The following is a 17,329-nucleotide window of genomic DNA, read 5'->3' as shown; positions in this document are numbered from 1 at the left end:
GCTATCTCTTCCCCAAGTAATCAACATGCACTCCTGGCCGTCCACATGATGTAAAAGAAATTGAAAATTCTAGATTTTACATGGAACAGCCTTTTACCATATTTTGTGTACAGGCGATTTAATTAACTATGTCCGCTCTGAATAAATCCAATCATTTTAATCTCACCCTTCATGCTTCTTATCAGTTTAATCTCCTTTCTCTGTACTTTTTCCAGTTTCAGAGCGTCCTTTCTATGAACGGGTGCCCAGAACTAAACTGAATATTCTAGATAAGACTGCACCAAAGCTTTGTAAAGTAGTAATTAGAGATGAGCGAATTTCATATTTTTAAATTCGTTCACTCTTTGTTTACTGGTATAAGCTGAATTGCGTTTTGAATTCCATTACCACGGACCATAACGCAATTCTATGCCGAAATGCATAACAGAATGCCTTTAGAGGCAATCCAAAATAGAAGTCTATGGGCTGCAAAACAGATCCGTCCTTTTTCTGTTATACAGGAGAGGACTCCCTTGCATAACGGAAACGGGACGGATGCGTTATGCAGCCCATAGACTTTTATTATGACGGAATAAATAATGGATTGCCTCTGCATTTCGTCATAGAATTGCGTTATGGTCCACGGTAAAGGAATCCATAATGCAATTCAGCTTATACCAGTAAACGAAGTGTGAACGAATTTCATAACCTGAAATTCGCTCATCTCTAGTGGTAATATTTTGTTCCTTTTCCGCAAATCCATGGCCTTTTTAAAACACAAGAGTATTCTGGTGGTCTTAAAAGCAGCTGATTGAGATTGCATGCCGTTATTTAGTCTATCATACCAGATCCTTCTCTAGACGTAACTTACAGTATCTCACTAAAGTGAGTACACCCCTCACATTTTTGTAAATATTTTATTATATGTTTTCATGGGACAACACTGAAGATATTACATTTTAATACAATGTAAAGTAGTCAGTGTACAGCTTGTATAACAGTATAAATTTGATGTGCCTTAAAAAAAACTGAACACAGCCATTAATGTCTAAACCACTGGCAACAAAAGTGAGTACACCCCCTAAGTGAAAATGGTCAAATTGTGCCCAAAGTGTCAATATTTTCTGTGGCCACCATTATTGTCCAGCACTGCCTTAACTCTGTTGGGCATGGAGTTCACTATAGCTTCAGAGGTTGCCACTGGAATCCTCTTCCACTCCTCCATGACGACATCACAGAGCTGGTGGATGTTAGAGACATTGCACCCCTTCACCTTCCGGTTGAGGATGCACCACAGATACTCAATAGGGTTTAGGTCTGGAGACGTGCTTGGCCACTCCAGCACCTTTACCCTAAGTTTCTTTAGCAAGGAAGTAGTCGTCTTGGAGGTAGGTTCAGGGTCGTTATCATGTTGGAATGCTGCCATGCGGCCTGGTTTCCGGAGGGAGGGGGATCATGCTCTGCTTCAGTATGTCACAGTACATGTTGGCATTCATGGTTCCCTCACTGAACTGTAGCTCCTCACAGCTGGCAGCAGTCATGCAGCCCCAAACCACGACACTCCTACCACCATGCTTAACTGTAGGCAAGACATACTTATCTTTGTACTCCTCACCTGATTGCCACCACACACGCTTGACACCATCTGAACCAAATAAGTTTATCTTGGTCTCATCAGACCACAAGACATGTGTCATGCCCTGCTCAGGTCATGTGCGGAGGTCTGCTAGGTTAGCAGCACATGTGTAGCCTTTCGTTATTGTTTTGGAGTTGAGCTGTATCCGCCACTCTTCAGGTGCACTGGGTGGGGTTGTTGGTATGAGTTTAAATTACGCCCACTCCCAGTGTCCTGTGCGGGTTATAGCTTCTGCCTTGTTCAGAGGAGGGAAGGATTGCTGTTCCTGCTCAGTACAAGATAAGTTGGTTTTGTTTTCTTGTGATTGTCTGTCTAGGCTGTTAGAGAGACGCCTGCCCCCTCCAGGTCCTGAGGGAGCAGGCTGCCTCTTTCCCCCTTTCACCATCTTCAGGATTTTAGGGAATCTTCAGCCTAGGCACGAGGACACGTTCATTCCCACCTTAAGGGTCTGAATGTGGGCATAGAAGTCTAGGGAGAGCTGCTGTCCCAAAAAATCCTAATAGCGGGGCAGTCCCACAGCATGTGTACAAGCCCTGCGGCTACAAGGGAGCATTTCAGACAGCTAAATTCTAGACCCTTATTGCTATACATTTTGGATAAGAGGCTCGGGGTAACATATAAGCGGTGTATTATTTTAAATTGTATCAGTCGGTGTTGTCGTGAGAGGGAAGCCTTCTTGATGTTTTGGTATATTTCTTGCCATTGTGAAGGGTTACATTCCCCTATGTCCACCTTCCATTTATCTACACTTTTAAATTTTGTGACAGTGCTTAATTCCTCAATAAATCTCCTATATATTAGTGAAATCTTGACTTTATTCCCGACTATGTTATAGCAAAATAATAAAAACCTCTGGGTGGCTATTATCAAAGGTGTTTTTTTAAGCGTACATGCTAATGCGTGTTGTAATTGACAGTATCTATAGTGTTCTAATGCAGTTATTGGTGTCTGTTGAATCAGTTCCCTTATTGATTTAATTTTCCCTTTCGTGTATATGTGTGAAACTAATGTGATACCTCTTCGGGTCCAATATTCATTTTCATTAAGTGTCAGGAATTCTGTTAACGCAGGATTATCCCATAAAGGGGAGAAGTCCAGAATTTGAGGAGCCTGAATCAGTACCTTGATTTTATTCCAGGCCTTCTGTAGCGCGGCCCCAATGGGGCAGGAATAATCCGCGCGCTGAAGAAGCCCGGTTTCCAGTATACTGAATATATTATATGTGTGCTGTTGTCGTTGCCCTAGAATATGGGATAGTAGTGCTCCATCCTCAGTGTTAACGCACCATTGTAGTTGTGCACACAGATAGTATATTTGAAAATGGGGCAGGCCTAGGCCTCCATTACTAGCCGCCATTCGCAAATATTGTAATTTAATACGGACCCTTTTTCTGCCCCATATCAGGTCATTTATCAAGCGATCAATCAGATTGAAAACACTGTCCTCAATCCAGGCAGGACAAGAGCTAACCGTGTACAATATCCAAGGCAGCAGAACCATTTTAATCAGCGCGATCCTATTAATCTGCGAAAGCGGAAGTTTCTGCCAAATCCTTATTTTTTCTTTTATCTTCCCAACTAAAGGGGTAATGTTTAGCTTATTATAATCCCTAATGGTATTGCTAATTTTTATCCCAAGATAATCTAAATGGTCTGTTGGAGCAATAATTCTGACCCTGAGGTCGTTCGGGGGAGGCATCCGATTCAGGGGGAAGAGTACAGACTTTGCCCAGTTTATCTCGTATCCGGCAACTCTACCGAATTCCTCTGTTATCCGCATAACATCGGGGACGCTTCTCCATCCATCATTCAGGTAGAGTAGCACGTCGTCTGCATATAAGCAGATCTTGTCATCCGTCCCTCTCCCCCCAAAGCCCACTATACAAGGTTCAGCCCGTATCCTGCAGGCGAAGGGTTCCATAAAGATTGAAAAGAGGAGTGGAGAGAGGGGGCACCCCTGACGTGTCCCCCGCTTTAGGGAAACGGCGGGGGTGAGCACCCCATTAACCTTAATTCTGGCCGTTGCATCACTGTATGGCAATTTGACCCATCCAATAAATTCCTGGCCCAGATTCATCCTATGCATAACACGCCAGAGGAAGGACCACTCCACCCGATCGAACGCCTTGGCGGCGTCCAATGACAGGATGGAGCGGTCCTCCCCCCCCCTCCAATCTGAATATTAAGGATGGTCCGACGTATATTGGTCTGTATCTGTCACCCGGGAATAAACCCGGTCTGGTCTACATGGACCAGGCGGGTTATTACTTTTTTTTAACCTGTTGGAGAGAACTTTTGCAATTACTTTATAGTCCGCGTTGAGCAGCGATATAGGGCGATAGTCCTCAACTTTATTGCCGTTTTTCCCCTTCTTAAGGATCAGTGTGACCGTTGCCTCAGTCAGAGACGGGGGCAGCTTTCCACATTTACTAGATTCATTCAGAACCTGTAATAGTCCGGGCAGGAGCACCCCCGCGTGGCACTTATATATGCCAAATGGGAGCCCATCCGATCCGGGCACCGAGGAGCTCCGGGTCTCTTGCAAGGCCGCCTGTAGCTCCTCCAAAGAAATGGGGGCGCTCAAGGGGTCCGAGTCCGACAGCACCGGGATCTTAACCTGTTCTAGAAAATCATCTATCTGGGGTCCTGCATCCACCACACCAGAGCGATACAAATTATCAAAATATTTAAAAAACTCTCCCTCCATCTCCACTCCTCTTTCCAATCTACGCCCATCACCTGCCAGTATTTGTCTGATTTTTTTAGGGGGTTTTTGATTCGCGATGATAGAGACCAATAGCTTACCCGGAGTGCCTCCCTCGCAAAAGTCTTTATATCCCATAAAAAATAGTTGATTCTGAGCTTTTTTCCTCATAAAGGTAGTATATTGATCTTTAGCGGATTTTAACTTGGTGCGTGTACTCGCATCATTCTGTACTCGGATACAACCCTCCAGATATGCAATGTTTACCTCCAACTTTTTTTGCTCCTCAAAAAAATCATTTTTTTTCTTTTTTATCCTGGAAAAATATAGCCCGCGCATAAATGCCTTCATGGCATCCCAGACATAGTGGACATGTGCTGTACCAATGTTCTCTTGCCAAAATTGTGTGAGTTCTTTATCAATCCCTACAGAGTCATTTAAAATGGTTAGCCAGTGTTCATTCAATCTGAACGACCTACTAATACCGGCTTGTTGTCCGGTCTTCATCACCAGTAGAATCGGTGAATGGTCGAAGATGCCGTGAATCTCATATGTCATTTTTGAGATGGAGTCAAGCATCTCACCATTGGCCAAAGCAATATCAATCCTGGACATGGCACTATACGCTTTGCTAAAACAAGAGAACACCTGTTTGTTACCATAAAGCCATCTCCAAACATCTGTTAATCCTATCTCCTCACAAAACCCTCGAAATAGGGCGTGTTTTCCCTGTGCACTTTTCCGGGCAACTGAAATTCTATCCAGTGCCGGGTCCAGTACGCAGTTAAAATCACTGCATATTAATACCGGAGACCGCTCTCTATTATGCAGAAAAAGCGCCAGCTGCTTTAGGACTGTCATTGTGAACGGTGGCGGGATGTACAAGAAGGCCAGGACACACTTTCTGCCGTTCCATTGAGCATAGAGGAAGATGAATCTCCCATCTCTATCAATCAGCTGGTCCAGCAGGGTAAAGTCAATGCTTTGATGTACATACACACTGATCCCGCGGGAATATGGCGAAAAGCCGGAGTGGAACTGATGCCCTGCCCATCTCTTTATTAAATATTCTGGAATATTTGGTGTAGCATGCGTTTCCAGTAGGGCCACTACTGCAGGGAGATGTCGATTAATCAATTCAAAAACCACTACCCGTTTCGTTCTATCAGCCAGTCCACGCACATTCCATATCATAATTCTATTATTGGTCATATTATGAGTTATAAAGGAGGCGTCCATCGCCCCCCAAAGGCAACCACAACCAGGCCAGGGTCCACCCCCACCCCCCCCGGCCCCCACCCCACCCCACCCGGCCCCCACCCCATCGTATCCCCCTTACTGGTTCACTGATGCAAAGCATCGTTGTCAACCTCTTACATTTCGCCCATCCGTCCATGGGCCGCCCCTGCTATTCCCCCGCCCCCTACATTAGGTCAGTCTCCTGCCACATCAACCGAAGCCCGACGTCTAATCCCTAACAGTATCTAACCATTCTAAGGTTTCTCTAGGTGAATGGAAAAACATTACGGTGTCTCTATACACCACTCTTAGCTTGGCCGGATATAGCATAGAATATTTGATGTTTCCATCCCGTAATCTTTTTTTTAATATCAAAGTACTCCCTGTGCTTATTTTGGGTATCCTTGGAAAAGTCGGGGTATATCTGTATCAAATGGCCATCAAGGATAGTCTCTGCTAGTTCCCGCTTGCGTCGGAGCACCCAATCTCTGTCACTAGAGGATAATATCCTAATTAAGAGGGCGCGAGGGGGGCCACCCGGCGGAGTCTTTTTTGCAGGGATTCTATGCGCTCTCTCCACGCAGAGTGCAGGAGTATCTCCGCAAGATCCCAGCATTTCAATCAGCCATTTTTGCATAAACGCCGCGGGGTTCCCCCCCTCTACCCCCTCTGGGAGACCCACTATTCTAAGATTGTTACGGCGTGCTCTATCCTCCATATCGGTCAATCTTGCATTAATCCGTTTATTTTCTTTATCAAATTCATCTATTTTTTTTTACATCTGTCGCTGTTCTATTTGGACCTTGGATAACCCGGTTTCTACCAGTGAGATGCCGGCCCTAATTTTGTTCATGTCTTCTCTAATGAGAATAAGCTCAGTCTGTAGTGTCTGTACGGTGGTGGAGACATCTAGAACTGATTGGTTGGTGATCTGCACTGCCGATAGTATGTCCACTAATTTATTCTCAATCGTGTCAAATCTCATACACTGTTCTGTCTGTACTGGTGGGTCTGCCTGTATTTCCACCGGCTCAGGTATTTCCCCCCCCCCCCCCCCTCTGTTTAGGTGGAGGCGATTTTAGATATTTATCCATTCTCGCCTGTGGACTATTACCATCACCCGCCCTAGGGGATCCCATACCCCCAGATCTCCTGTTATATTTAGGAGGCATATTTGAAATCTATCAAACCTGGATACACCGTATTGAGCAAGTGGGGGAGGAATATGAAAGGTGGACTATTCCAGAGGCGAGCGCTCTCGCAGTATCGCCCCCTGTCGCGAATATCCTAGCACCGTTTCAACATCTGTTTTTTTTGCTTATGTCTACTCATTAACAGAGTGAAATTATATGCATACCCAGCATTAATTTGTCCGAACCCTTTTAAGAGGGGTATAGCAATATCCACCTATTTGGGACATATACATATGCAAAGGCAACAGCAGTTATTTACATAGCAGCGTGTAAAAAGGAGTGTAAACAGAGACTAGACACCTATTCATATCAATGGTACAAAAGGAGTCGGTAAGTAAAGAGGGTCGCAGACCCCTTCGCCGCTCTCCACGTATACCCCGATTAGGCCTAATAACCGTTTGGACCCCAGATTGAAGTCAGCCGATCGTATCCTTCCTTCCCTGAGATTTCAGAGTAATGGGAGGTAGTCTCCAAAAAAGGTTGTCGCGGGGACAGTCCAGCCAATCCAATCAAACTCGGCGCGACGCCATACGGGGAACCTCTATTAGCTTATTATAGAGGAAAATATCAGGCAATGGGCCCCCATAATCTCCTGTGGTTACGCTCTTCTGCAGCCACGTAGTCAGTGTACATTCACCGTAGGGGAATATATATAGGCTGCAGCCATTGAGCCGTTGAGGGATTAGATCGACAAGGAGTAAGGGAGTCACATAGGATCACATAGAGGCCGACCGCCCGATTGGCTCACACCCCTGTATCAGAAAGATGTGAGGATTCCAGCTCTCTTTCACCAACCATCAACTTCACCGGGAATTGATACAGGGTCGTCCCGTATGGCCAATTCAACGGAGTATACCGGAGTCATACCCCCAGCCAGCACGGCAGCCAGTAGTCAACCAATAGTCAAAAGAACTGAATCAAGCAAGCGACAGCCTTCCATACACGCAGGGTTAGAATGTGAGACGTTGGTTAGTAGGAAGGGGTGGCAGTGGGTAGCTTGGCACAGGAGCGATCTCACCAGTTTTCAGCCAGCCGGCCGTCCAGATATGTCATCGCCTTGCGGTATATGTCTCTCCGCCACCGGTCATCTGTAATCAGCAGTCCCACCTTGCAGCGGACGGCTCCCGATGATCTTTTTTGGATCTGTTCCCTCAGTTTACGAGCAGGCGTCAGGCGGGCGCTGTTCCCAGGGTCACCTCAATCAATAGCACAACTTTACCAGGGGCACAACACAGCTGCCGCCCGGTAACTTGACAGGCTTCGATAATTCCCAGCTACGGTCCGGTTTCAATAGACCGCGCTGGAGAAAGCAAGGCAGGTGAAAGGGCCAAGACGCCGAGACGCCGGGCCGAGGCAGACGAGTATGGAGGCGGTACCCATGCGGACGTGCGGTACGCCTACGCAGCTGCTCCGCTACGTCATACCGCTAACGCCTCATGGGATGGCAGCCATGCGGACCAATTTGATGCAGTGTGTGTAGCATATGGTCTGAGCACTGACGGGCTGAACCTCCACCCCTTTAACCTCTGCAGCAATGCTGGCAGCACTCATACGTCTATTTTGAGAAGACAACCTCTGGATATGATGCTGTGCACGTGCACTCATCTTCTTTGGTCAACCATGGTGAGGCTTGTTCTGAGTGGAACCTGTCTTGTTAAAGGGGTTCTCCAGGAATTAAGAAAATAAAAAATACATAAATATTACTTTATTATAAATGTATTCCCAAATACCTTTCATTAGTTCTAATGGCTCGTTTTGTCTAGGGAGCAATCATTAGGAGAAATGAAATGGCCGCCATCCTATTAGTGCACACAAAACCTGTCCTAATCACACAGGAGGACAAGATACTTCACAACACTAAGGTAAAGAGCTGACTCATCCTCGTCTGCTACTTGTCAGGAATTATAATCCTGAATACAGCTGATAAAATCTTCAGCTGAGCCTCTGTAGGAAGGGAGCTCATGAGGAGACAGAGAAGAGGTGGGAATGTGGTAAATGAGCGGCAGCACTTGTATCCATCTCCGTTAGCACAGTCTGTCCTGTCTGTACTTCATGTCTCCTCATGCACTCCATTCTCATGGAGATTCAGCTAAAGTTCTTCAGCTGTATAATTTCTGACAAGGAGAGGAGGATGAGGCAGCTCTTGTCGTGAAGTAACTTTCGTGGTTTTCACAGAGTCATAGACTATAATGTGCATGATGGATCTGTAATCACGGACAAAAATGAGGCTTGCTTCCTAGCTTGGACTGGTCTACAGGGATACAGATGAATCCACAGGTGGTCCCCTGAGCAAGGTGGGCCCCTAGTCCCCCACGCCCAGCACTATTGGCACATGGCACAATAGACTGACTGCACTACATATAAGTAGGCACCGTACAGCATCTCAACCAGCCTATGGCAAATAAAACCTGGGTGGATTATTCAGCATTTTATTATTATAGATGCATTGGGTGGCTGAGATGTCTTCTAAACAACATCGAGGCAGGGGAGCCAGTAGCCTCGTTTCCTAGGGATTTGCCTTCTTGAAGTTGCTGCAGGGGCCGCCATAATCCATCCGCTTGTAACACCTTGCTGCTGACTGGCGCTGTGTGAGCAGGTAATATTTGTTTATATCTATGTAGTGGGCCCCCAGAAATAATTTTACAGGTGGGCCCTAGGTACCCCAGTCCGACACTGCTCACTGCTGTTTGGGAACGCAATTGATGACCTCTCTCCAGTTTACACAAAATGGTGTCCCGAGCAGTTATCACTTTGTGTAGCCCGCTGAACCTCTACCCAAGGGAAGAGAGCTGGCGCCACAGGTTACTTTACCAGAATGTGTGCTTTATATCTTTATGCGTGGATTATAGTATGGCTAGAATCGCTTTTCAGCTAATTTTCTTTTGGGGAAACCCCTGCATGGATTTCAGTGCAGAAACAAACATGACAGGCCTAATTCCTTTGTGTGCATTCTCTGGCAACAAGCAGCCGGGTATTTGCAGCTCGAAAAGGATTCATAACCATTGGGGAATAGAGGATTCATCAGACAGCTTTGGTGCGTTCAGTAGAAGCTGATGAAGCTCTCCACATGTAGCGAGAGCCCTCAAGACTCGGGGCACGTCAGCTCTGGTAAACGTCAATAACGCAATGAGCCCAAATTGGCGCCAATGTCCAGTGAGTGACCAATGCAGAGGATAACCCACATGTACAGCTATAACCTCTGGTCACACATGGAAGCTGCTTCCCCAGGGGGTATTCCAGCAGACCCTGCACCAGTGTGCTTCAGCCCATGCTTCTCATATAAATGAAAACCAATTAGGCACCATTACAGCCTATCCTCTCCCCTCACTGATGTGGGGAGGTCTTCTCCTCTTGGCCTTGTTTTTCCTCAGCTGTAACAGTCAATGTCTGTATTATGTAAGAGCTATATATATATATACACACACACACACACACACACACACACATACATCCATCTGTGGGTGTGTAACATAAGCAGGAGCACTAGGCGAGCTGCCATCATCACGTTGGACACATGCCCACCCTCACCCACATCCCTCCCTCTGATACCTCCATGCAGCCCACGGGTTCCTGCACAATCCTGAGGAGTCACCCGAAGGGCTGCTCATCAGTGACAAATTAGCCCGTGTCCCTGAATGAGTAATCACCGAGTGCAGTGCCACAGACTGAGGGATGAGGGAGAGCAGGACGTGCGGCTCTTTATAGGAGAGGTGGATGTGTGTGAGGAGCTGTCAGCAGCATCGTGAGCAGAAGCACAAGCCCACAGACTGCTGCACACGGCAGCCTAGCCCAGGACACAAGGGGCTACATGTGTGAGGGGACAGAGTAGACACAGCTGCCTGGGCGAGGAGGAGAAGCCGGCAGCAGCTCCACACTGCAGAGACCCGCGGGCGACAGCACTGCGAACAATGCTGTGAGAGGCAGAGAGCAGGACACGACTGACGAGGTAAGAGGCTGCACCACTGCTTCCATCCTCACCCCTCATTATTACTATTACCCTCATCAGCTACAGTGATGGCATCTCTGCAAAAATCCTGCAGCACGGGAGTGGGCATTGTCATGAGGGAAGAGAAGGGAGGGTGGCATTTTCCAGCATCAAGCCCTGGGAGAAAGCCTCATGCAGTGTACCAGAGCTGATAGGTGCTCTGTCTATCTACTATCTATTTCATAGCTATCTAATGTCTATCTCATATCTATCTATTTCATAGCTATCTATTATCTATCTAATGTCTATCTATGCTATGTAGCTATATATCTCATATCTATCGCTTTCTATCTCTCTCATGTCTATGTATCTATTTCATATCTTTCTATCTATTATCAATACATATATAATCTATCTCATTTCATATCTATATTTATCTAATATCTATGTATGTATCTATTTCATGTCTATCTATTATCTGTCTATCTAATATCTATCTCTCTCATATCTATCTACCTCATGTGTATCTACCTACTATCTGTCTATCTATCTAATATATATCTATCTATCTACCTCATGTGTATCTACCTACTATCTGTCTATCTATCTAATATATATCTATCTATCTACCTCATGTGTATCTACCTACTATCTGTCTATCTATCTAATATATATCTATCTATCTACCTCATGTGTATCTACCTACTATCTGTCTATCTATCTATCTTTCTTTCTCACGTGTATCTATATATCTAATATCCATCTATCTACTATCTGTCTATCTATCTCTCTCTCTCATGTCTATCTATCTATCTATCTCATGTGTATCTATCTACTATCTGTCTATCTCTCCTGTCTATCTATCTAATATCCATCTATCTACTATCTGTCTATCTAATATCTATCTCTCTCATATCTATCTACCTCATGTGTATCTACCTACTATCTGTCTATCTATCTAATATATATCTATCTATCTACCTCATGTGTATCTACCTACTATCTGTCTATCTATCTAATATATATCTATCTATCTACCTCATGTGTATCTACCTACTATCTGTCTATCTATCTATCTATCTTTCTTTCTCACGTGTATCTATATATCTAATATCCATCTATCTACTATCTGTCTATCTCTCCTGTCTATCTATCTAATATCCATCTATCTACTATCTGTCTATCTCTCCTGTCTATCTATCTAATATCCATCTATCTACTATCTGTCTATCTCTCCTGTCTATCTATCTAATATCCATCTATCTACTATCTGTCTATCTATCTCATATATCTATTTCTCACATCTATCTCTATCATTTATATATGTATACTCAAACACACCTACCTTGTTCTAAAATTAGGGTCAGAGCGTGCCCTTTGTAAAGCAAGGAGTGACCACAGCGCCACTACCCTTGACTGAGCAGAAGTTCGGGCACTGACCATGTGCTCCGCTCGCCCTGTGGCTGGAGGACATTGGACCAAGACCCCTCATGCTGTCTGCAATGTAACGTGAGACTGAGCAGGAGAGGTCTTCTCCACACAAGTCCATGTTCGGCGTGTATAGCAGTATAGTACAGGTTCTCTGATTCAGCATATCTCCGCCATTATCATAGACTGCTGCCTCTGCTATTTTTTATTTTTATTGCAATGAAATAGTGCAGTGAAAGCTAGGTTATTCCACTCTAAGCCCACATTATGCATACACTGATGTGAAGTATTTGCCAGCAGGTTATTATCATACAGGCATTTGCAGTTCTTCATTATGTGGGAAGGGGCCCAGCGTCCTGTCATCTGGCTATAGATTGCTGGATTAGCCGTGACTTCTCCTACAGGTCAGGCTTACTTGTGCTGCAATGCATGTCCCATTATGGTGGTATCCCCCCACACAACAGGAATGCGTCACATAGAAGACCTGGATGACTCACATGATAAAACAGAACCGCATCTCCAGTTAGGCTCTGCTATTCCTCCTCACGGTGTCCTCAGCTACATCAGTACAATCTCTGCTATAATGGACTTAATGTTCACTGTCAGGATACACTGAACGCCTAGACTTTGGCTCTTTATCATCATTTGAAGAGCAATTCCTAATTAGAGACCACATTTTATATTATTGGTGTTCTTAAAGGGTCACCACCATCAATTTCATTGCCTAAATACATTAGGATGGTTTTCTGGATGTCATTTTGAAGTCTCTCTATGTATTCTACTTCCTGTGCTATCCCCTGGATAGGCCATCAGTATCTGATCAGTGGGGGTCCAACACCCAAGACCACCACCGATCAGCTGTTTTGAGAAGGCATCGTCACTCCTGTGAGCGCCTCTGCCCTCTCACAGTTTACCAAGCACAGCGCCGTACATTGTATAGCGGCTGCGCCTGGTATCGGCGGTCACTTCTATGAGGTTGAGCTGCTCCTAGGCCAGATAATTAATGAACGTGATGTCACTGGCCTAGGAAAAGCAGAGAGAAGGCCACGGGGCTCAGAGTAGCGGGACTTGGGGTTCTTTTGCACTAGCGGCAAGGGACTCCTGCAGGCTGTTCTGGACGGGTGAACAGCTGTTGGATCCGTGCTGCCGCTGGTGCACTCGTGCCCCCGTACTACCGCTCCGGCCCCATTGACTATAATGGGGGTGGTCGGAGTTCTGGCGGCAGCACAGCAAACATGCCGAGAGGCGGGCGGAATAAAACTCCGACCCACCACCATTATACTCAATGGGGCTGGAGCGGTAAACCAGGGGCATGCGTGCACTAGCGGCAGCACGGATCCAACAGGCTGTTCACCCGCCGGAACAGCCTGCTGGAGTTCCTTGCCGCTAGTGTTAAACTAGCCTTACTAATGTATTATGATTGTCCATATTGCTTCCTTTACTGGCTGGGATCATTTTTCCATCACATTATACACTGCTTGTATTCAGGGGTTACGAACACCCTGCAGTCCAGCAGTGGTGGTCTTGCTTATGCACTATAGCAAAAGGTGCTGGCCTCTCTGGTGGCCGAGACCATGGTAGTGTGCTTTGGTCGGTGCTTCTTTCTATAGTGTACAAGCACGACCACCGCTGCTGGATGGCAGGATGGTCGTAACCCCCGCAGAAGTGTATAATGTGATGGAAAAATGAATCAAGCCAGCAAAGGAGGCAATATGGATAATCATAATACATTAGTAAGTGTCTTGTATTAACGTTTTCTGCATGATAAATGCCTGAGTGAAACAGCCCATTTAATTCGTTTCACTCCAGATTTATGACTGCAATATTTTTGGAAATCTGCAAAAAAGTTGCATGCTCACTCCATTAGGGGGTGGTGTAGAAAAACGGAAGTAGCACTTGTTGACAAAAGTGTAAGATTTAACCTGTTTCCGACCGCCGTAGCATATATACGTTGGCGGTTGGGACATTGAAGATGGCCCTTGTATGCAAGCACAGCTGGCATCATAGCCGCCGGGTGCCTGCTGCTGCAATTGACGATAACATCGTACATGTAAGGCTACTTTCACACTGGTGTTTTAGCTTTACGTTTGTGAGATCCGTCATGGGCTCTCACAAGCGGTCCAAAACAGATCAGTTTTGCCCTAATGCATCCTGAATGGAAAAGGATCCACTCAGTTTGCCTCAGTTCAGTCTCCATTCTGCGCTGGAGGCGGACACCAAAACGCTTCTTGCAGCGTTTTGGTGTCCGCCTGACAAAGCGAAGCCAAACGGATCCGTCCTGGCACACAATGTAAGTCAATGGGGGACGGATCCGTTTTCTCTGACACAATCTGGCACAATAGAAAACGTATCCATCCCCCATTGACTTTCAATGGAGTTCAAGACGGATCCGTCATGGCTATAGAAGACATAATACAACAGGATCCGTTTATAAAGGATGCATGCGGTTGTATTATTGTAACAGAAGTGTTTTTGCAGATCCATGACGGATTTCCCCCATAATGTCTTTATTTTCAGCTATATTACTATTATTTGTGTCTCAACTTTTCACACAACTTTGCATAAATTAATAGTATTAAGAGACCACAAGAAACTTTGTAATATGTTTTTTTCAGAGAGAAATGTCTTTGCTTGTAACACACTAAAATCTTGTAAATCACAAATTTTCAGCCTGGTTGAACGTTAAAACAGAAAATTATAAATTTTATTAGAATCTGAGCTATCTAAAATACTGGGGGCCAAAACACCCTTATCAGTGTAATAACAGGCTAACAAGATACCCGGTATGTATAGAGGGACTCAGATACACACCATCTACATGCCCGAATGTAGTGCCCTGTGTGTATACAGCCTCACTATTGTTCTTGATTTTGGTAAAGTGAGTGTGTATCACAGAGAGGTCACTAAAAGGCAGCCAAAATCACAGCAGGTATTGAGCGCTGTGATGGCCATGCACAGCCGAAAGAACGCCGGACTAAAGTAATTTTAGCCCCTGCCAGCCAATCAGGAGTATGGACTCGTCAGAATGACACGCCCCCCCAACTGCCTGAAGCGAGAAGTATTGCAGTAGCATCTGGAAGGGGAGCGCATGTGCAGTGAGCAGGACACTGGTACGGTGACCAAATATGCAGTGGGTCAGGATAGATGTGTATAAGTCTATGAGTTGTTCGTGACGCCAATTGAAATGTGCGCAGAGTACTGTTGCAGGGCCCTTTAAGGTGTAATAACTCACGTACCAGGTGAGGAATGCCAGAGTGGGGATAGTGTCTCTGTGTAATGTCAACGGTGTCTCCTACCTTGGTACGGCTGGACTCCTGGATCCTGGCTCACTTGCAATAAATTGAGTGCTTTGCTAGTAGGAGTAATTGAGGAACTTGGTAGCAGTAAATGAGATCCAGACTTGTGATATAATCCAACTTGTCTTTATTAATGCAGAATAAATCCATACGAGTTACAGCAATAGTCTTGGGTCCCAGCAGGTATTGGCAATGTATGGCAGGGATCAATATCTCTTCTGCTCCTATACTATGTGCCCGGAGAATCTGGCTGGTATCTATTTTCTGCTCTGTCTATCTTCTGCTTGGTATGGGCCTGACTAGCTGAGGAGGAACTTGGCTTCTCCTGGACTCAGGATATGTACTCACAGTACTGCTCGCAGGGAATGGTTCTTCCTGGAGATCTATAGTTCTGGAGGTGCTGCTTGCTTGTCCCTGTCTTGGGATCCCTATTTTCTGGGAGCTCCAACTAACACAACCTTCCCCTAGCTGGGGTGGCTGGTACACTCCCTAACTGCCTTTCCTCCCCAGGAGACAGGACATGGGACCAGCCCACTTCTGTTCACAGAGGGGGGGGGGGGGGGCTAAAACTGGAATGAACTATTCCGGTCTAGCAATACTAAACTGGCTATGGTCCTGCTACATACTGCTGCCACCTGCTGGTGCACATAGAAATTACAGCAAAAGTATAAAACAGGCCTAGAAAATACATAAAATTACAGTAATGACAATATAATTACACTTAAGGCTACTTTCACACTTGCGCTTGATCGGATCCGTTCTGAACGGATCCGATCATATTAATGCAGACGGAGGCTCCGTTCAGTACGGATCCGTCTGCATTAATAACTTAGAAAAATTTCTAAGTGCGCAAGATGCCTGAGCGGATCCGTTCAGACTTTCAATGTAAAGTCAATGGGGGACGGATCCGCTTGAAGATTGAGCCATATGGTGTCATCTTCAAGCAGATCCGTTCCCATTGACTTACATTGTAAGTCTGAACGGATCCGCTCGCCTCCGCACGGCCAGGCGGACAGCTGAACGATGCAAGCAGCGTTCAGCTGTCCGCCTGGCCGTGCGGAGGCGAGCGGAGCGGAGGCTGAACGCCGCCAGACTGATGCAGTCTGAGCGGATCCGCTCCATTCAGACTGCATCAGGGCTGGACGGAGGCGTTCGGGTCCGCTCGTGAGCTCCTTCAAACGGAGCTCACGAGCGGACCGACGAACGCTAGTGTGAAAGTAGTCTAACATGTGGTAGCAGGGAAAAAGAGTTTGGTAACATAACTCCGGGATGTTACACATGCGCGCTCATCGGTGGGGGAGAATAGAAGATGTGGCTAAGTGTCGCCCGGCGCAGGGCATCATATGTATTAGGTGGGCATCGTACAAATGAGGTGTGCCCGTAGGAGGCAATCAGTAAACACATGACAGCAGAGGATTAATTAATCAAGGAAAACCACAGGGTATAACGGGGGATGTATACATGTGTGGGTAAAATTGATAACAGTACAGGGCCAATTATAAGACATTAAGTAGTTACACAGAAGGGGAGATGAGCAACTTAAGTCAACAGGAAAGAAGCAATGGGTACAAGGGGAGTACAAGTAATAACATATAAGTATCCCACTATTCAATAGCACTAAATATACGGTGGATGAAAACCACACTAAAGGTCAGATTAAGCACGCAAATGATATGGCCTCATTCAGTCCTTTAGGACTGACTGTCTGTAGTTTAAAGATCCATTGAGGTTTTTTTGCGGAGTAACATCGTGTTGATGTCACCACAACGGATGGGTTTCTTGATGTGTTCAATCCCCTGGACCCTGAGTCCACTAGCATTGCCACCATGATGATCACATATGTGACGTGCTACTGATGTTTTCCGATTGTTTCTTATATCCAATAGGTGCTCACCTACTCTCCTCCGTAGTTCACGCTTCATCTTGCCCA

General features: G+C 45.8%; 1 protein-coding gene across 1 annotated transcript in view; it reads left to right on the top strand.

Annotated features, from left to right (window-relative positions):
• The first annotated feature begins 10,432 nt into the window (after positions 1 to 10,432).
• DIRAS1 (DIRAS family GTPase 1) overlaps positions 10,433 to 17,329 on the top strand; it is a 30,240-nt gene continuing 23,343 nt past the window's right edge. Inside the window, exon 1 of the mRNA XM_044283438.1 lies at positions 10,433 to 10,696. The gene's annotated coding sequence lies outside the window, so the exon portion shown is untranslated. The remainder of the gene's footprint in view (positions 10,697 to 17,329) is intronic.

This window comes from Bufo gargarizans, chromosome 1 (assembly GCF_014858855.1).
Source record: "Bufo gargarizans isolate SCDJY-AF-19 chromosome 1, ASM1485885v1, whole genome shotgun sequence".
Lineage (NCBI taxonomy): Eukaryota > Metazoa > Chordata > Amphibia > Anura > Bufonidae > Bufo > Bufo gargarizans.
This window is presented reverse-complemented; position numbering and strand designations above follow the sequence as displayed.